Source organism: Gopherus flavomarginatus (genome assembly GCF_025201925.1).
Source record: "Gopherus flavomarginatus isolate rGopFla2 chromosome 13 unlocalized genomic scaffold, rGopFla2.mat.asm SUPER_13_unloc_1, whole genome shotgun sequence".
In the NCBI taxonomy this organism is placed as follows: domain Eukaryota; kingdom Metazoa; phylum Chordata; order Testudines; family Testudinidae; genus Gopherus; species Gopherus flavomarginatus.
This window is the reverse complement of record NW_026114609.1, coordinates 2346095-2362207: the sequence shown is the minus strand read 5'-3', so window position 1 is coordinate 2362207 and position 16113 is coordinate 2346095. Positions and strand designations below refer to the sequence as shown.

The 16113-nt window shown below is 50.8% G+C and overlaps 1 long non-coding RNA gene and 1 other non-coding gene across 2 annotated transcripts in view; one reads left to right on the top strand and one right to left on the bottom strand.

The window, feature by feature from the left end:
* Positions 1 to 16113, top strand: part of LOC127040994 (uncharacterized) — a 213170-nt gene that overhangs the window by 60962 nt on the left and 136095 nt on the right. The window lies entirely within an intron of this gene.
* On the bottom strand, positions 8118 to 8211 carry TRNAI-UAU (transfer RNA isoleucine (anticodon UAU)). The gene is made up of 2 exons: positions 8174 to 8211; positions 8118 to 8153 (listed from the first exon to the last, which is right to left on the bottom strand). It is a non-coding gene; the product is annotated as a tRNA-Ile (tRNA).

The window sequence follows — 16113 nt, the reverse complement described above, 5'->3', positions numbered from 1 at the left end:
AGTTGAGAATCATTTCTCATTCCCTTCGCCCTGTGGGAGGGAGACTTTTAAACGCACTCTCGTGCAACCTGCACTGTGGCTACAGAGGAACAAACCCAAATCCCCCCTGTGCTTTGGGAGCCAGGTTTTTCTGTGGAATTCTGTAGTTCCGATGACTTCATGCCTGGGCATTCTGATTCTTTCCAGTTTCTCCTGGCGTGGGTCAGTTTTGTTCTCACAGCTGTGATAGACGAGTGGTTAAGGCGTTGGAGTTGGAAAAGCACCAATAGGGTTTCCCTTGGGCAGGTTTCAAATCCTGTTCCAAGCGAGCCTGTGTTTTTAGCTACTCTCTAACCCGGGCTACCTCTCTACAACCCCCTGAGACCCTCTCATTCTCTCCCCACCCCAAGTAAATCCTGTTCTGCTCCTTTCATAGAGATGCCTGGGACCAACCACTTCCGCACCTAAAGCGTCTGGCACTCACCTAGTGCCCCAGAGATCAGCCATAGCCCTGGTTCTGCTCCTCTCTCTAGCGTGGAAAGGAGCCAAGTCACGACTCCATGGGGCTGCAGAAGCAACAGAGAGAAAAAAAAAAAGGAACCCAGCACCTCTCTGCCCTGCACCTCCCCCTGCTAGCAGGCCTGGCTGATACTCCTCCTCTTCTCTTCAGTGCTCTTGCCTCTGGCCATTGATGGGGTGTGCTGGAGGAGTGAGGAGAGAAGTAGTGGGCAGGGTCGGGTAGGAAGAGATTTGATGGTTTGGGGGCAGGGCCTGAGGTGGAGCAGGCATTGAGCACCGCCCAGGAACTCTCAATGTCAGCACCTCTGAGCGCAGAATCTTCCCTGAGTCTGAGCTGCCAGGATCCCTGCCGCAGAGCAGGTGCCACAAGTCTCAGCCTCTCTGTCCCACACATGGCTCTGGCACCACCAGGAATCATTTGGCTCCTGGCACACAAGCAACTTGAAAGCTGAGTCCCTGGACAGCAGCTCAAACCTGGCTCCTCCATAAGAGCCTGTGCTCACTGACTGAGCTAGCCAGGCTTGCTAAGAGCCTCACCCCTCCTCTTCTTCTCCACGGCCACTGCCAATCCTCCTTCTCTTACTCTCTCCTGCATCTGAGGGTCACTAAATCTCCTCACCTACACAGAAAGCCCGTCCCACTGCACCCCAATCCCCCATGCCTGAGCCTCCCTGCTAAGTCCTGCACCTGGCTCCACAGAATTAATTCTCACATGTTGCTGGAACTCTACTTCTTGTGCCCAGAGTCTCGGCCCCACTCAGTAGAGACCTGAGAAACACAGTGTCTGCCTTTTCTAAAGAAGTGTTTGGAGGAGCTTTTCTTCCTGTGACCTAATGATAAGATGCTGACTTGAAATCAGAGACTGAGAGTTTAAGTCTCTTCAAGGTTGTATTGCTGCAGTTTTACCTTCGTGCTGAAAGTCCTGCTCCCTTCAGGGCTGGAACCTCTTCTTGGCCGCTCAGACCAATGCTCTGGCTTCAGCTAGGTCCCGGAAGGAGTTGGGGGTTGGGTGTCACAGAGCTGGGGCATGAGCCACAGGTCCTTCCAGTCTAGCCCTTGCCATTCCTGACTTGCCAAAGATAATGGGCGGCTGCCCAGGCTGGCGTGTAGAGCAGTTTCCCTCTTCCAAGTGTACACCTGTCCCTGTGCTTGAGGGGGTTGTAAATAGCACCTTAGGAGCCTGGGTGTTTCTCTGCTTCTAGCCAGCTGGGGGAAAGCCTCTTGGGTAAAAATCTTCTGCCCCACTGCAAAAGTGAGCACTGGAGTGGAACAGACAGAGGCCACACCAGGGGGCTGGCCCTGCTTTCCTACCTCTTCTGCTGTTGGCCACAGAGCATCAGCAGCTGCCTCGCATGCTGGTCTGTGGGTCGCTTTCAGTGGGTGTTTGGCATGCAGGAAGCAGCCTCGCTGGGTCTTTGTGGCTATCTGCTGGCCATGCATTGGCATGGTTCTCCCCTCCTCTTGCCCCGCCTTCAGTTGCTCTGTGGCTTATAAACCTTCCCTTGGAGTTGTCAGCACCAGCCGCCTTTGCTCTAGGTGTCCGGAGGAGGGAGGTGTGAGGGGTTCAGGCTGGGCTCCATCTCCCTCCTGCCAAGCCCTGACTATTAATCCCAGCCCTGGCACTCCTTTTGTCAAGCGCCTTGTGGGCAGAGGAAAGTGTGCCAGAAAGCACAGGGCCAAACTCGTGGCAATTAGGTGAAGCAGCAAGAATACCAACCAGGTCAACCACAGACTACAGGCAGCCATAGCCACTCTGCACCCCATCCATTGCAGCCATCCCAACCAAACACCTGGCTCTAGTTTGTGTGAGTCACCCAGCAGGAGGAAAAGATTCACTCTTAACAACTGGAGACAGGAAATTTGAGCACTTTGAGCTCCAGGGCTTCACCACAAACCCACACAAGGTCCCACTGACATATGAACTCAGACTTCAGGATTCAGGGTCTGAGTGCTGCCTATTACACCATGGGACCAGCATGTGCTGCTTTCTCTGGCCATCGGTGACCCCCATGGGGCTGGCTCGTGTAAGGGACTGTTGGCCTTTACTAAAATTTAGTGGGGTTTTTGGTTGGCTAGTTCCCCATCCCAATAAGGAGAAGGGTCAATGGGAATCAGGCCCCTGAGACTGACATGCCCTTGGGGCAATGGTCACAAACTGGTAGGGAACACGTGAGAATTTGTTAATGGAGAAAAATTCCTGGTGAAAATTGGCAAAGCTGTGAAGATTCTGAAAAATTCCAGTGAATTTACACATGAAGATACAAACAGAGACAAACACACAGAGAGAAAGAGAAAATCACAGACTGCACAGGCCCACACAGACATAAACAAAAACCAAATCCACACAGCACACAGAGGACATATACACAAAAGGGAAAGCCACACAAAATATAGAAAGAACAAATCCACACCAAAAAACACAGCAAAAGCCCACAACAAGAAAGCACAAAACCCACATACCAAAAGAATACTAAGCAAAAACAATCTGTATGCAAAAAATCATACACACACGCACCCAAAACTATGCCAGGCATCCACCAAAATCACAGGACCCACAGCACATCAATAGGACAGACGAAAACCACATCAACATATAGAAAGTCAGGCAGGGTTTGAGTCTCACAGAGAAAGGGTGAACACACAGCTGGTTTGGGGAGCAAAGACTGAGGGGGAGTCAGGGGCAGTGCTCTGGCTCTGCCTGACCCCTCCCTGAGGCAGGTTGAGAGCAGAGCCTGGTAGATCTGTGGAATCTGCCCTGCTCTCTGTAAAGCAAGGGGACCTCAGTTCTTCTAAGCTGCAATGTATTTTCTATAGGGCAAACTGATTGGCAGAACCCCATTTGCTTAAAGAAAGCTAGTGCTTCAGTTGAGGTTTGAATCACAACCTCAGCATTGCTCCCTCAGCTTTGCTACTATAAGTCCTGTACACTAACCCATTACCCCTCTCTGAAAGGCTTGCCTCCTTGATTCATGGATGAATTAGGGGTTGAGGGGGTCGCATTAACTAACAATCCATATTAATGGCTGCTGAATGGCAGCAGCAAAGGTGGGGAGCCTCCTTCTGTGTGATAGAGCTGGTTCCCACCTTCCATTTGCTGAGGGGAAAGTTGGTGCTTTGAACCACCCAGTGCTGGAACGTCCCATGGGTGGATTAACAGAACTCAGAGGAGAGAAGGAAGGGAGGGAATCTTTTCTAGTCCTGCCTAGCTCCATTGGTCTCCTGCAGCCCTTTCGGCTCTCTGCTCCCTGTTTGGGGAGATGCAGAGACAAGCCCCCATCTGGGTGAGTCACCGAAAGGTTGTGTCATGGAGTGTGTGTGGGAGAGGGGGAGGGTTGGATTGGGCTCAAGGGGAGAAGGTTTGTGTGTGACAGTGTGGGGGAGGGGGGAGGGTGTGTTCCTTAGGATATAAATGATGGAAAACACAGGGGCAGTGACAGTGAAGCCCGTGTCTCAGTGTTATGACCCTGTGTGGTGCTGCCGTTCACCTTCCCCTCCTATGGTCTCATCTTTCATTGAATCCAGCATTTTTTCACCTGTCATCACCACAGAAGTGTCGCACACGCCTCACATACAGAGTGTCCCTCTTAGACACGCCGAGGACTGGAACTGATTTCAGCTGCTGGACAGCTCTGCTAGGTTTTCATTCATTTGCATAGGAAAATGCTGAGTGTTTAAATTGATTTCAAGCCCCCGCCCCCCCATTCAGCGAACTCCTGAACATACTGGAGATGGGTCTGGAAATCCATTTTCATTCGAAAAAGTTTTTCAAGGGAATCACTTGGATTGGAACTAGGAACCTATTATCCTGCAGGGAAACATTCACCCACTGATCTATACTCGCAACAAAGAGTGTCATGTATAGCCCAGAGCAGGAACAGCTTTGAACCTAGGGGTTACTAAACTTTCTCTGTGTACAAACACCACAGCTTACAAACTCCCCACCCCTACTCTGTGTCACCAGAGCACAACAACAACTCTCCTTGGAGCACACACGGCTCCCCAGCTCCCTGCCCGTCAGTCTCTCCAGCATTGCTCCAATCCCTTAAAGCGGGTCTCAACCTCAATTTACCTTAGGGCCAGTGCCAGTCCTCCATCCTCCCAGTGGGCCAATAATGTCACTCATACCACTCAGAACCCACCCCCCAAAACTCTGCCTCTCACTTGCCTAAGGCTCTGGGAGGAGATGGTCGGGAGGAGGTCTAGGATTCAGACCCTGGGTTGGGGCTGGGGATTGGGGTGCAGGAGGGGTGCAGGCTCTGGGGGGAGTTTGGGTGCAGAAGGGGTGAGAGGCTGGTCTCTGGGAGGGAGTTTGGGTGGGGGAGAGGTTCTAGGGTGCAGGCTGTGGGATGGAGTTTGGGTGCTGGGTGCAGGCTTGGGCGAGGGTAGGGGGAATAGGAGGAGGGGTGGGGGTGCAGGCTCTGGGAGGGAGATTGGGGAGTGGGAGGGGGTGTGTGGAGGGGGGGGTGAAGGCTCTGGGAGGGAGTCAGTGGTGCGGCACTTACCTGGGGTCCAAGGTAGGGCAGGCTGGGGGGCCTCTGCATGCTGCTGCCCCAAGCATCACCCCCACAGCGTCCCATTGGCTGCAGGGGCTTGGAGTGGGGGCAGAGCGTAGAGGCACAGCTCTGCCCCCCCTTGCCATGGGGAGAGGCTGGCAGCCACTGGAGCGAGCAGGCAGATACTGCACTGCCAGGGCCCCTGGAGGGGAGCCCCTAGGGGCAGCATTGGGGCCAAGGGAGTGAACTGGTCCCAAAATGCTGAAGCCCATGGGCAAGACCTGGGAACCAGGACTGCCAGCCAGACAAACACCTTTAAGAGGAGGCGTCCCTCTCCCTGTCAAAAAATGATCTTCCTCCTTTAGTTCAGTGACAGCCTGAAATGTTCCTTATCCCGGCAGAGGCAGAGGATTGAAAGCAGCAGCATCAAACCTCTGTGTAGCTCGCAGGGATGGACATAAACACTCCCTGGTATCTGAACAGATGTTCAGTTTGCCCTTGGTCAACTATAAGGCTAAAGGGAAAGAAGGTGGTGCCAGATATAAAAGTGAAACATGACACATCATAGTTATGCCCATGGTGGCTGCAAAATCTTTTTATGTACTTCTTCTTATCATCAGTGTATTGTTTTCTCTGAGTCTAGGCCTTGACAAGAAATTTGTACCTTGATAAAATAATCAACTGCCCTTGGTGAAGGCAATGGACTTAACACCCTGGGGTGTCCCTACACAGGTACAAGTACTAACAACAGTAGCTACCTTTTAGCCATAGTTTTTAATCAGGGCAAATAATTGAAACAAACCCCGTTAAATCATTTCTCAGCCCGAGTCCTTCACCCACATTCCCTAGAGCATTCGACCACCATGTGGACGTTTCATTTCTCTCCTCAATTTCACACAGAGACACAATTTCCTTTGCACAAATCCATGAACAGCAAAACCTCCCTATGTCTCTGGTCTGAGCCAGGGTATTCGATTCCAGTGAACCCTTCTCTCCTGCGATGGCAATGGGCAGACAGAGGGGACATGGCACCTGCATCCTGCCAGGAGATATTGGCTCGGCTCTTTCTTTCTGCTGCTGTTGTTCATCCATGAAACATCGAGGGTGGAATGCAAGGCTGAGTTCATCCACAGCCCCTGGAAATATTTCAGTGCCCCAGAGAAATCCTGCCCCCTGCTATTGGAATGATGTGCTGGAGATTTGACTAGGAAAGAGACTGTCCTGAATTGTCAGAGTGAGGAATGAAGAACATTATCTACAGCAATGTCGTTTCACGAACAAACACACTCTCATCCTGCTCCAGCCGGAAGGGAAATGGGCAGGAATTCTCGCTGTTCAGCCAAGGACACACTTACACTGATGCACAGCCATGAATGTGCTGGGAAAGCTGGTCTGAGCAAACAATGGGGAATGACAATTCAGTGAGAACAGAATCATCATGTAGTGAAACAAATGTATGTTAAGTAGTGTGGCCAAGTGGTTATGGTGGTAGACCACAAATCCATTGTGGTTTCCCTGGCACAGGTTCAAATCCTGGCAACTGCAGTGTTGTTGTTATTATTGCACCCTTAGTGCCTGAGCATCCACAGTGTGAACTAGTGCCAGATCTAGTTTCACTCTATCTACACTTAAAACACTGCTATAGCTCTCTGGAGCAGACAGTGACTGGAGGAGTTTTCCCATCCCTGTATAGCTACGTTGACAGAACAGTTCTTTCTTTTCTTTAGCACTATCTAACCAGGGCTTAGGTCCCTTAAACTCTATGGGTTGCAGGGGAGATCACACCCTGAGAGACGTCGCTCTGCCAGTTAAGTGCCCAGTGTACACCAGCCCTTAGATTCCTCTTGGTATTTCAAGGCAGGCACTGACCTGTGAGAGGAAAACAATCAGATTACAAACACAGAGACTGAATTCCCCACATTTAATCTTGCTGCACTTTCCAGAAAGTCACAAAATTCAATTCATTCTTGCTAGGACAGAGAAAAATAAGGTGACACTAAGTTTTTGGCTTGGTTACATAAAATTAAGTGTTTAATTAATATAGTAAAACTCTGTTCTGATTCCTCTAACACCACAGCGTGAAATAGGAACAGAGACAAATCTTGTCAGTGACGACTAATTTTGCAAATGATCTTCCCATTATTAATTGCCATGCTGCCCCCATTGGAGGTCTGGGCATCTCCAGTGTCATAGCTCTGCATTCACCTTCCCCTTAGAATTGTTCTCAGACATTCGCCTTCCTCTGCAGCGTGGGGCACGGGGTCACTTGCTGGAGGATGAATCTATGAATCTTTCCCAAATTTGGAAAATTTGCAGTTCAGAATGTGAATAGTGACCCCGTCTCCTTCCTGCACCTGCTCTACATTGCTCCCCAGCAGCTTCTCCCCCTGCAGAGTACCCCAGCACGGCAGTGCAGCCGCCCAGGGTTCAGCAAGGGCCACTGGCAAGGACAGTGGGTGCAGCTAACCGCCCGTGTGCCTGGCTGTGAGGCAGTTTAAAAAAGCAACACTCCCCCAGAAGTACAGAGACTGAATTCCCCAACTTTAACATCATGACCCCCTGTAGAAAGCCACACGTGCCAGTTGTATTTCACAGGGAGATGCAAAATCAAGTGACACCCAATTTTTAAGTTGGAGTAAATAAAGTTGAGGAGATAGTTATTAACCTCACCAAAAAAAAGGCTCATTTCCCAAACAATCCTCAAAATGTTACCAATTCCCACCATTCCTCCATAGCAGCTCTGTGCAGTGTAAACTGTTTCTGCAGCAGCTTCCCATTAAATGCTGTTGTGGGATATTCCCTGGCCTGGAAATGTATGAACGACAGAATTTGAAGCTCAACCTGGCTCCCTGCACCAGGCAGGATTTGAGTGTTTTGTCCCTGTCACTTAGTGTTTGTCAATAGTACAGATGCCATGGGCAGGACTCCAGGCTCTGCTGGAGGGATCCTGGCACAGGGGCTGGTGGGGGAGAAAGGATTGTAGATTCTGACCTGCACTCTGGAGAGGAGCTAATAAGTGAAGGGGGCATTTTTAACTTCTTCCCTGCCTCAGTGTCCCCTGGGCTGGAATTGTACATTCCACAGGGCCAAATGAGGGGGCAATGCCATTTGGTTAATGAAAACCAGTGCTCCAGGTGAGGTTTGAACTCACAACCTCAGCATAGCTCCTCTCAGCACTGCCCTATAAGTACTGTGCACTAACCAATTGTGCCACTGGAGCACCTGTTAATTGCCATTCTCCCTAGGTTGATAATGGTGAGGAGTGACCCCAAAACATTCTCAGTGGAGTTGAGAGCAGGTAGCGACAAGCGTTGTACTTGGTGGGGTGGATTCTTCTTAAGGCTTCCAGGCACCATTTGACCCTTTTGTTCATACCCTGTGTAATAACAGAGCTGATTAAGACTCACTGTAGAGTCTTGCTGCAGACCAACAGATCTGAAATCACTGATCACCAGCTCTAAGCATTAGTCCTGTTTTGGGACAGTGTCTCTCATGCAAGAAACTGCTGAGTCTGCGCTAGCAGTGAGGCTCCCTCACTAACAGCTGAAATCAGGGAGAGCTGTGTGAAGTGCAGGGCCCCACAGGTGCTTGAACAGGGGGGAACAACACCCCAGGACTTTTAAAATGGGAAGGCTCTGCCATGCCACTTTGTAATGACCGTAAGGGGGAGTGAGGCGGAAGCGGGCGGATAGCAGTAAGCGGGAGGTAGGGTTTTGGGGGGAAGAGGCAGCATGGGAGCAGGGCCTTGGGGAGAAGGGCTCGGTGCAGGGGCGTGGCCTCGAGTGGACGGGATGGGGCTATTGTTCGGGCTCTGGTGGTCACTACTTTTAGGGAGTCTGTTCCACTCCTGGTGGACCACAAGGTGTCCCAGAGCAGAGAGGGGCCAGCAGAACGGTGACAGAGGGGAAGGGCAAGTGACCGACAATGTGGCCAGACAGCGGATGGTGGAGGAAGAAAGGGGCTTTCCCCCCGGGACGTGAGAGGTGAACTGTGGGTTTTCACTGACCCAGGACAGCAGCTGTGGGTGAGGTGCAGTGAAGGGAGGGGCACATCCACAGAGCTTTTGGTGTCTGGATTTAAGAGCCCGAGGCAAAGGCCACTGCCCAGCGCACTGTGGGTGGGTGTTTTGCTCATAGTGTTGTGTTATGAATCCTGATTGGGTGTTATTACAAGGTGAGTTTCCTCCTTTTTCTTAAAGTTTCTTTTCTACACTCAGTGGTTGTGAGTGGGGAAAATATCGTCTCTTAGAGGCACCCAGTGGCCAGGGCTAGTTTAGCCAGGTTACTGGGTGGGGGCTTAGGCAGATTGTGTGTTGTATTGTTCAAGAGGAGCCCCAAGAACCCAGACAGGGAATTGTAATTTCAACCTTCAGAGTAAGAGCTAGAGGTGCTGCCAGCTGAGCTAGCCAGGCTGCCTAAACATATTAACCCCTTTCACCGCAAGAGCAAACACTGGGTACTTCTGTGCTTCTCAGCAGCTGGGAAAGAGCCTCATGGGGGAAATATCTCCTGCCCCACTGCCAAAAGGAGCCCCTTGAGTGGGAATGGTCAGAGGCCCCACCTGCTTTCCAACCACCTTGTGATGCTGGCTGCAGAACGAATGCTGGTCTGTGGGTGGCCTTCAGTGGGCGTTTGGCTTGGCATGGAGCAGGCTGGCTGGGTGTCTTTGTGGCTGTCTGTTGGCCACGCATAGGCATGGTATCTCCTCCTCTTGCCCTGCCCTCGGTTGCTCTGTGGCTTATAAACCTTCCCTTGGAGCTGTCAGCACCAGCCGCCTCTGCTCTAGGTGCCCAGAGCAGGAAAGATGTTGGGCTCCAGCCTGGGACTCTTCCTCCTTCCTGCCTAGCCCTGACTATGAAGCCTGGCCCTGGCACTCCTTCCTTTGAATGTCATGTGGGGAAGAGGAAGAGTGTGGCAGCTGCAGGGACCAAAGTTGTGAACATCAGGTGAAGCAGTGAGAAACAACCATATGGTCAACCCACAGGGCTCTCCAGCCAGAGTGTTAAGTTCAAGGACCCCAACCTATAGCAGCCAGCCCACTGAACCGGCCGGACCAAAGACCTGTCTCCAGTGGGCATCAGTCACCCAGCAGGAGGGAAAAAACTCACTCTATTTCACCCTGAGGGAGGGGAGCCAAGCACATTGAGTTCCATGGCTTTGCAGGAAACCAGTATTGCTCCACGAGGTCCCACTGAAATTTAAACCCAGGATCCAAAGTCCTGAGTGCTGCCCATTACACCATGGGACCTGCTGCCATTTCATTTTCTAGACCCCTGTGACTCTCAGCTGGCTGGTTTTCACCCTGCACTTACTGCTTCCCACTAGCAGCTTCCTCTTGCGGGACTCTCTCTCCTCCTCCATCGACTGTGGTCCTGCACTATCTGATCCACAGGTCCTGCCCTGAGTCCCCGCATCCCCTGCTTTGTCTCCATTCCCTGCAGGCTGCAAAAATGTTAGGGGAGCTGCCCCTCCCTTCACTCAGTGCTCCCGCTCATATCGGCCAGCTGCAGCCTCATCTCCTGGAACTCAGCCAGCTGTCGTTTGATCTGGTCATACAGTCACACGCTGACTGGCTCCTCAGCATGGATGCTCTTGTGGAAACCCCACAGGTGATGCTGCAGGACTTGGTACCGTTGGTTTCTTTAATGTTGTGGTGTTTCCCCAGCCGCTGGAACAAAGCCGCCAACAAAGCAGGGGGGGCGGTGGCAGGCTCCGGGATGGAGTTTGGGTGTGGATGGGGTGCAGAATCTGGGCTGGGGGAGGGAGTTGGGGTGCAAGGGGGACAGTGGCAGGCTCTGGGAGGGATTTTGGGTGCATGAGGTGCAGGTTCTGGGCTGGAGCAGGGGGTTGGGATGTGGCACCTATCTCAGGCAGCTCCTGAAAGTGACCCACACCCCCATCTGGCACAACTCCTACATGGAGGAGGCTGGGAGAGTCCCCTGGCACCGCTGCCCGCAAGTACCACCCCTGCCGCTCCCATTGCCGCAGTTCCAATGGCAGAGTTGGGAACTGGGGTGGGGGCAGCGTGCAAGAGACACACCCCACAGGGGCCACAGGGACGTGCCAGATGCTTCTGGGAGTGGTGCGCCGTGTGAAGCGAGGATGGGCAAGAATTTGCTTTAGCCCCACTGTGCTGCCGGTAGTGGTGGCAGGAACCCCCGAGCCCTTTCAAATCACCCGGGGCCAGCTGCTCAGGCTTTCTGATGGGGAAGCAAAGGGAAGCCACAAGAGTGGTCATGCACCCCTCGTGAGCAGTTCTGGGGAGTCTTTTGGGAGCTCCGGGAGTAGGCAGCAGAGAGGTGCAGCCTCACCACAGAGTCTGTTTCCCTGGAAGGGAGAGGGGGCAGCAGGGTGATATCCCACCTCTGGGCATCCAGGAGCCTGTGCTCCCCACTGCCATGCTGGAGCCTCCACATTTATTTATTGGCAAATAAAATTTGCAGAATTTTAAACTATTGTGCACAGAATTTTCATTGTGCAGAACCTCCTGAGGAGTGAAACCGACACAGGGAACCTCATTGAATTGTCACTGCTTGGTTAACCACTCAGCCACCACACCAATGCACAGAGAGAGTGCCAAGCCCTACTGCTATGTGGGGGTGGGGGCTGGGGTCAGGTCATACACATTCAGACTGTACGCTCCCCCAGCTACAAGCCACTGCTGATTTCCCATTTAGGACATTAGCCCTTACTGACAAGGTTTGTCTGTGGTCTCTTTTTATCTCATGCTGCTAGTTAGAAGGATATTATTTTTTATTTTTTTTTCAAAAATACACAACTCCCTAAATCTGCTTTTAGCAATCAGAATAATTTAGTGTCACCTTATTTTTGCCTGCCCCAGTACAAAAGAAGAGGCTTTTGTGGGTTTCCTGGCTCAGAGGATGAAAACAAACATGTGTCGGTCCCAGGGGAGGCTCTAGGCACCAGCAAAGCAAGCAGGTACTTGGGGCAGCCCATTTGCAGGGGCAGCAGCTAAGGGGGATCCAGCCTGGGAGCGGTGACCTAGAATCCTACTTTCGTCATCTCCGACTCAAAGAATACTTCCAACACACCTCTGAACAACATCCTAACCCACAGAATCCTTCCTACCAACGTTATAATAAAAAGGATTCTGCATGGACTTCTTCTGAGGGTCGAAACAACAGACTGGACTTCTACATAGATTGCTTCCGTCAACGTGCACAGGCTGAAATTGTGGAAAAGTAGCATCACTTGCTCCATAACCTAAGCCGTACTGCACACAATGCCATCAACAGCCTCAAGAACAACTCCGACATCATAATCAAAAAGGCTGACAAAGGAGGTGCTGTCGTCATCATGAATAGGTCGGAATATGAACAAGAGGCTGCTAGGCAGCTCTCTAACTCCACATTCTACAGGCCATTACCCTCTGATCCCACTGATGATTACCAAAAGAAACTACACCATCTGCTCAAAAAACTCCCTGAGAAAGCACAGGAACAGATCTGTACAGACACATGGCTAGAACCCTGACCAGGTGTATTCTATTTGCTACCCAAGATCCATAAACCTGGAAATCCTGGATGCCCCATCATCTCAAGCATTGGCACCTTAACAGCAGGATTGTCTGGCTATGTGGACTCTCTCCTCAGGCCCTATGCTACCAGCACTCCTAGCTATCTTCAAGACACCACTGACTTCCTGAGGAAACTACAATCCATCGGTGATCTTCCAGAAAACACCATCCTGGCCACTATGGAGGTAGAAGCCCTCTACACCAACATTCCACACAAAGACAAGCTGTCAGGAACAGTATCCCCGATAATATCATGGCTAACCTGGTGGCTGAACTTTGTGACTTTGTCCTCACCCACAACTATTTCACATTTGGGGACAATATATACCTTCAAGTCAGCAGCACTGTTATGGGTTCCCGCATGGCCCCACAGTATGCCAACACCTTTATGACTGACTTAGAACAACGCCTCCTTAGCTCTCGTTCCCCAACGCCCCTACTCTACTTGTGCTACATTGATGACATCTTCAACATCTGGACTCATGGAAAAGAACCCCTCGAGGAATTCCACCGTGATTTTAACAATTTCCATCCCACCATCAACCTCAGCCTAGACCAATCCACACAAGCGGTCCATTTCCCTAGACACTACTGTGCTAATAAGCGATGGTCACATAAACACCACCCTATACTGGAAACCCACTGACCTCTATACTTACCTACATGCCTCCAGCTTCCATCCAGGACGCACCACATGATCCATTGACTACAGCCAAGCTCTAAGATACAACCGTATTTGCTCCAATCCCTCAGACGGAGAGAAACACCTACAAGATCTCTATCAAGCATTCTTAACACTACAATACCCACCTGCTGAAGTGAAAAAAACAGATTGAAAGAGCCAGAAGAGTACCCAGAAGCCACCTACTACAGGACAGGCCCAACAAAGAAAATAACAGAACGCCACTAGCCATCATCTACAGCTCCCAACTAAAACCTCTCCAGCGCATCATCAAAGATCTACAACCTATCCTGAAAGATGATCCCTCACTCTCACAGATCTTGGGAGACAGGCCAGTCCTCGCTTATAGACAGCCTCCCAACCCGAAGCAAATACTCACCAGCAACCGCACACCATACAACATAAACACTAACCCAGGAACCTAACCTTGCAACAAAGCCCAATGCCAGCTCTGTTCACATATCTATTCAAGTGACACCATCATAGGATCTAATCACATCAGCCACGCCATCAGGGGCTCGTTCACCTGCACATCTACGAACGTGATATATGCCATCATGTGCCAGCAATGCCCCTCTGTCATGTACATTGGCCAAACGGGACAGTCTCTACACAAAAGAATAAATGGACACAAATCTGACCTCAGGAATGATAACATTCAAAAACCAGTGGGACAACACTTCAACCTCTCTAACCACTCACTGACAGACTTGAAAGTGGCAATTTTGCAACAAAAAAACTTCAAAAAAACTCCAAAGAGAGACTGCTGAACTTGAATTAATATGCAAATTAGATACAATTAACTCAGGCTTAAACAGAGACTGGGAACGGTTGGGTCATTACACTAATTGAATCTATTTCCCTATGTTAAGTTCTCCTCACACCTTCTCTGGGTCATCTTAATTATCACTTCAAAAGGTTTTTGTTTTTCTCCTGCTGATGATAGCTCATCTCAATTGATAAGACTCTTCCTGTTGGTATGCATACTTCCACCTTTTCATGTTCTCTGTATGTATAAATATCTCCTGTCTGTGTGTTCCATTCTGTGCATCCGAGAAGTGAGCTGTAGCTCAGGAAAGCTCATGCTGAAATAAATTTGTTAGGCTCTAAGGTGCCACAAGTACTCCTGTTCTTTGTGGATACAGACTAACAGGGCTGCTACTCTGAAGCCTGGGAGCTGAGAACCAACAGGAGGCCTTGGGAGCTGTAGTTCCTTGGTTAGCTCCCTGCCTATAGAGCCAGCCCTGGAGCAGGGAAAGAACTACATTTCCCAGCATTCCCTTGACTACTATCAACGGGGAAGGGAGGGGGAGGGAGTATAGTAGCTGAAACCTCATGGTGCAGCTTGCTGTGAATGGAGAGCTCACTGCTAGAGCGGGGTGGCACTGTGAATGGGGAACAAATGTGCCCAAGGAGTAGAAGGCTTTGGCCCATATACCCCCTTCAGAAGACATCCCCAGACTGGCTTAGGGATACTGATGTGACCTCACCTTGCAGCCCCCAAAGAAGGAATTGGGGGGACTAAATGGACAGTGCCCCTCTCTATCTGAAGCCTAGCAAGGGACGTATGTGGGTCCCACTAGAATTTAAAATGCAAAGTAAGGGAGGGGAGGCTCTACTGGACCTGGGCAGCTTTAGATACAGTATGAGGCACGTAGGAGAAATTCCACTTCTGAGCCATGGAAGCAGAAATTGACTTTTCCTTTCCAGATTGAGCTAATATTCAGAAAGGGAATCTAGCACCTGCCTTCCAGATCTGAACACCTCAAAATTCAGGAGTGCTCAAGCTCAGTTTGGGCAGCTGGTACTTCATTTCTCCCAAATCAAATATACTGATCCACTGTAATTTCCTGTAGAAAAAGTAGGATAAAATTGAGCAAGAAATGCTTCCCAGAGGTTTTTAGGACTGGAATTGCTATTTTCAACAGCCATTGCCTGTTTGTTTATTTAAAAGGAAGACCGTGATATTGCATTGGCAAATTCCCCATAGAAACAAAGAGTGGAACAAAAAAATAATAATAAAGGCACCTTAACTTTTCCTCATTTATGGAGGACAGTCTTATAATATGCATCCAGATATCCACGAATCACACAAGCTGAAAATTGTTCCACTTTACTGCAGCTCTGTAACCATGTGGGAACCAATCCTGTCTGTGTTCTGTGCACATCCAAAATTCCTGCTGAATGACCCGCCCTGGGAGCAAGTTACCAGTGACTCAGGGCTGAGGCGTAAGGAGGGTGCAGATGCGGGGAGCAGAGCCCAGGGCTGGGGCGGCAGGAGGTGCAGGTGGAGGGAGCAGAGCCCGAGGCTGGGGCGGCAGGGTGTGTGTGGGTGGGGGAGCACTGGTGGGGGTGAAGGGGAGAGCCCAGAGCTGGGGCAGCATGGGGTGTGTGTGTGCGAGAGCCCAGGGCTGGCTTGGCAGGGGGTACGGGTGTAGGGAGGAGAGCCCAGGGCTGGGACGGCAGGGGGGTGAGGATCAGGTGGTAAAGCCCAGGCCTGGGGTGGCAGGGGGGTGGGAGTGGGGATGGGGGTAGGGGGAGGTCCAGAGCTGGGGAGGCAGAGGGTGCAGGGGCAGGGAGAACCCAGGGCTTGGGTAGCCGGGGGGGCAGACAAATTATTTTTGCTTATGGCAGCAAAAAACCAAGAGCCGGCCCTGTCTCCACATACTGTAAGGTATGTAGGAGCGGATCATTATTATCCCTACTTGAAAGAGGGAGAAGCTAAGGCTGAGAAAGGAGAATTGACTTGTCTCAGATCACACAGCCAGCCAGTGGCAGAGTTGGGAATAGGACCCAAGAGCCCTGATTTTCAGACTAACCATCAGATCTTGAATTTTAAACATTGACTAACTTGAGTAAAGTGTTCTCAAATGAGCTGCAGACCAACACTGCACAGTAATTATT